General features: G+C 42.4%; 1 pseudogene across 1 annotated transcript; it reads left to right on the top strand.

Moving 5' to 3' along the window:
* Nucleotides 1–1,387: 1,387 nt before the first annotated feature.
* On the top strand, nt 1,388–1,857 carry LOC116525768 (annotated as a pseudogene). The gene has a single exon (XR_004257811.1). The product of XR_004257811.1 is annotated as a 40S ribosomal protein S15a pseudogene (transcript).
* The last annotated feature ends 3,246 nt before the right edge of the window (nt 1,858–5,103 follow it).

Below are 5,103 nucleotides of genomic sequence, written 5' to 3'. Positions count from 1 at the left end.
CAGAGGTTGAGGCTGCAGTGAGCTGGGATCACATCACTGCACTCTAGCCTAGGTGGCAGAGTGACACCCTGTCTCAAAAAAAAAAAAAAAAAAAAAAAAAGATACTGCTAAGTTCAGAAATAATACTAAGTAGATCAATGTCGATGTGATTCATGTACCTTTGTCTCTTAATAACAGTTCAGTTACTAGAATAACTTTCAAAAGTGATCCTTTTATTGTTGTGTCAACATAAATCATCATGGCAAATTTTTCTTTTTTGCTATACAGAGCATTGTGTCCCAGGCCCCACACTGGCCAGCCGTTTTTACGGGCTCTTCTGTTTCTCGGCAAGCCTAGCTCTGCTCAGCACCTGGGCTCTCTTGCAGTCTCTAACCCCATCCCCAGATGCCTTGGCTAATTTTGTGTTTAGCAAAAAAAGTTCCCCTGATGGACAGTGGAGTGAGCTGGAAAGGGCATAGGGTGTGAATTCAGATAGACCTGGACTATTACCACATTTCTGCCACTTTGGATAAGCTGCTTCGCTTCTCTGAGCCTCAAATTTCCTTTCTGTAAATTGCAAGAATGATAGTACCTATCCCACAGGGGAGTTGTGAGGAATGAATGGGATAATAGGAAGTGGCCAGCCCCATGCTTGACATGTTAAGCTTCCTTAATAAATGTAAGCGGGTGTTGCTCTTGTTGTTGAAGGAGAAAGAGGAGGAGAAAGATTTTTTTTTAAAAATAATTTCAACTTTTGTTTTAGATTCAGGGAATCTAAAACACATTCCCTGAATGTGCAAGTTTGTTACGTGGTTATATTATGTGATGCTGAGGTTTGGGGTACAAAAGGCCCCATCACCCGGGTAGTGAGCATAGTACACAATAGGTGGTTTTTCAGCTCTTTTTTTCTCCCTGTCTCCCATCTAGTGGTTCCCAGTGTCTATTATTCCCATTTTATGTCCATATGTACCCAATGCTTAACTCCCACTTACAAGTGAGAACATGTGGTATTTGGTTTTCTGTTCTTGCATTAATTCACTTAGGGTAATGGTCTCCAACTGCATCCATGTTGCTGTAAAGGACATGATTTCATTCTTTTTTATGGGTACATAGTATTCTGTGGTGTATATGTACCACATTTTCTTTATCCAATCCACTGCTGACGGGCATCTGGGTTGATTCCCTGTCTGCTATGGTGAATAGTGCTGTGATGAACATGTGAGTGCATGTGTCCTTCTGGTAAAACTATTTGTTTTCCTTTGGGTATATATCCAGTAACAGGATTATTGGGTTAAATGGTAGTTCTAAGTTCTCTGAGAAATCTCCAAACTGTTTTCCACAGTAGCTGAATGAATTTACATTCCCAACAGTGTATAAGTCTTCCCTTTAAGAGAAAGATTTTAGCTCTTTCCGCCATCTTTCCGTGCCGCCACAATGGTGCGCATGAATGTCCTTGCTGATGCTCTCAAGAGCATCAACAATGCCGAAAAGAGAGGCAAACGCCAGGTGCTTATTAGGCCGTGCTCCAAAGTCATCGTCCGGTTTCTCACTGTGATGATGAAGCATGGTTACATTGGCGAATTTGAAATCATTGATGATCACAGAGCTGGGAAAATTGTTGTGAACCTCACAGGCAGGCTAAACAAGTGTGGTGTGATCAGCCCCAGATTTGATGTGCAACTCAAAGATCTAGAAAAATGGTAGAATAATCTGCTTCCGTCCCGCCAGTTTGGTTTCATTGTATTGACAACCTCAGCTGGCATCATGGACCATGAAGAAGCAAGACGAAAACACACAGGAGGGAAAATCCTGGGATTCTTTTTCTAGGGATGTAATACATATATTTACAAATAAAATGCCTCATGGAAAAAAAAAAAAGAGAAAGATTTTAAATATAACTTTTTTTCTAAGCTGTTGCTGCTATTAATGCATACCATACTGCTATTATTGGTCTACATATAATTTGAATTTTTGGAAACTTCAGCTGTGCTATCCACTTTGGAAAAATGTTCCAGTTTACCATGTTGAGGTGGCACTGTACAGAAATTAACAGCCATATTGTTCTAGAAAAGTTAAACTTAATTTTTTTCCATTTGTACAAGGGTAACACACTGTATTAAATATGTAAAGTCCCATCTTCATGAGTTTGATCACAGAAACTAATGAAGTACTCTTTAAATTAAAAAAAAAAACTTTTTCAACTACAAAATTAATGTTTTATTGCAAAAAAAAAAAATAAAACCATGAAACACACAGGAAAGCAGTAAGAAGGAAATAGAAATCTTCTGTGATAACCACAGAATCATCATTTTGTGGTATTTCCTTTTACCCTTTTCCTGTGCACAAGCAGTGGGCATAAATCCCCATCCACAGCTTTAGGTAGGCAAGAAATAGATCTTTATTTCTTCTAGCTCAGCTTGATTTCTGTTGTGATTTTTGATTCCTGCAGGCAGGAATTCAGTATCTCCAGTTCAATCTCCCTTCTTGGAATAGGAGGGGGAGAAAACAGGGGGTAAGGGGGTGTGGTCCACGGGTGGATGCCAGATCCCAGGGCCAGGTCGCCTCGCCTGGCCTCTAACTCCTCCCCCTCTTCTTATACTCCTCCGACTTTTCCACTGCCTACTATTTTATTTCCTTTCCCTGAGGCAAACAGCACCAAAGAGCTGAACTTTAATACAGAGGATGGGGGTAGGGAGGAGCTTCCACAAAGGGTAAAAGGAAACGTGGACACAAAAATATCCCTTAATATTTTAAAAATAAGGTCTACACACACACACACACACACACACACACACACACACACACACACGCACACGCACCAGTATAATGCAGCTTTGTGGTCTAATTTTCCCGCTTAGCAATGTATTGTGGACTCACTCCTGTATCACTGTAGCATTTTTATGGTCTATGCATTACGCCATTCTACAGAGGTAAGTAATTTACCTCTCTGCACCCAGTGCTGGAGAAATGGATTCATTCCAAATCTTTATTACTGTAAATTATATTGCAGTGAATACCCCCTGGACATGCCACTCTCAAGCCCTGCATTCAAAGGCAAGAGTGATTACCTCTCTAAACCTCAGTTTTGTGAATATACAAAACATACGCAAATACCTCACAGAATGGTTGAAAAGATTAAGTGCGAAGGTATCTGCAAAGTGCAAACACACGCTCCGCACAGGATGACTGTGGTTATGCTGATGAGGACAACAGCACAACTTCTCACAAATCCTCAGCGACGTAATCCTCAGGATAAAGACCAAAACACAAAGCTGCTAGATTAAACAACAAGAACATTTTCTACAGTCTTCTGGTAAACCATTGGATTGACCCTACCTGTCTGTCCTGCCCAGAGCCCCTATACCAGGACGATGCCTCCGTCTCTCAGCTGCTGTGAGTGTTGATGCAAAAGGCTCCTGGCTGCTACCTGGAGAACTGCGCTTGGCCTGTCGCAGGAACCACTGAGGTGGGAAGTGTCTGTAATGTCAGCCTACCACCCAAAAGCAGCTACAGCCAATGGGTGACTGATAACACGGTACAAAGGCCACAAGTGGGGACCACCCTGCGGTGTCTTTCATACTTTCTAGCTCCCCCTGGGATCAGGCTAAGACCAGACTTCAGCTTAGCCACATCTTGGCTTCTTCCTCTTCCCTACCCTGTTTCCATCACTTCCTTAAAGGATTTTCTTCTAAGAGCTTCCCTCCGCAAATCATTTGCATGAGAATCTCCGCTTCTAGCAAATCCATTCTAGGAACGTTTCCAAGAACAGTGTGTGAGGATGGGCAGGGAGAAGCCTTATGTGCCGTATGTCATGCTGTTCTTTAAAACTGGCGGAATGAGGTTTCCATCTCAAAAAAACCCCTGTTCAAATGGTTGCATCTCCACCTCTTCCAGCGAAACATAGACAAGCCAATGCCGAGGGGCAAGAGATGTGGCGCTCTACTGCTCTCCACAGAGAGGCCGTAGAAGGCACGAGAACAGAACCCCAGGAGGCCAAAGGATGGCAAGAGGGGTGGTCAGGCTGAAAGTGAACGTAATGGTAGTTAAGGACAAAGTTCAGGATGGGGCAAAGGTGGGAAGGGAACAGTCTGTGACCTGGTTCATGTACATTCATTTAACAAGGACATTCACTGATGAGCTAGCCACCTGATGCTTATTACATAGTTGAAAAAAAATAATAAAACACCTGGTATTGCCTTTGGGTTAAGACAACAATATCTTTCTTTTTTCTTCTTCCTTCTCTCTCTTTTTTTTTTTCTTGATGACTGAAGTACCCTCTCTGTGCGGCCTTTTGCTCAATCCACACTGGTAATAGTGACAAGACTTTGATGTCCTCCTCCTTCAACAGAATGTTGTTTAGTTCAAAGTGAAGAACAGAGGCAATTCTTTGCTTTTAAATGATTAGCTCCCTAAGTCTTCTGTAATGATATAGTTTGACTGAAGTGTGCAGTTTATTAACTACATAAAGACGACATTATCAGAGCAGAGAAAGGCCGCTGTGAGTTTTGCCTTTCAGCCTAGCAGCAGGGGTCCCTGATACTTTGATCTCAATCAATGGTAAATGTCTTTGTGAGATAGAGAGAGCGCTGAAATTATCTTTGGCATGGCGGCAGCATCAATTATTCAAGCCCTTTTCCTTATGAATTAAAGTGTTCTTCAACTTTTACCCCACTTGTGGGTTTGGGTTTTTTTTTTTCTTTCTTTCTTTTATTGTTGTTTTTCCAGTCAGGAAAGGCACTCGGAGTAAGTCTAAGAGTTCACTAATTGTACTCTGCCTGACCTTTGAAAGTCCGCATCCACTTCTCCTCCTCCTTCCTAATTGCTCTCTCCACCCTCAGTTCCAAGCCCTGGTCTTCTCCGAGGTGACCCATAGAATTATTCAGAGAAAAGGGGGACATTGTTTCCACCGGGCTTCATGCCAAAATGGTCAGCAAAGCCAATAAAGTAGCCCCTTGACAAGAAGCATCAGTTTGAAATTCAGTGAAATGGAGGCGTCCACGAGCCACTAGAAACCCTCCCAGCTGACCTCAGTGCTAGCAGTGCCTCCCAAGGAGCAGTTTGACTGTTAAATTACGCTTATGATCAACACCCAGTTCTCCTTAATATGCCCACCTGCTGGGATGG

This window comes from Sapajus apella, unplaced genomic scaffold (genome assembly GCF_009761245.1).
Source record: "Sapajus apella isolate SASKATOON/1434 unplaced genomic scaffold, GSC_monkey_1.0 scaffold48, whole genome shotgun sequence".
Classification (NCBI taxonomy): Eukaryota; Metazoa; Chordata; class Mammalia; order Primates; family Cebidae; genus Sapajus; species Sapajus apella.
This window is presented reverse-complemented; position numbering and strand designations above follow the sequence as displayed.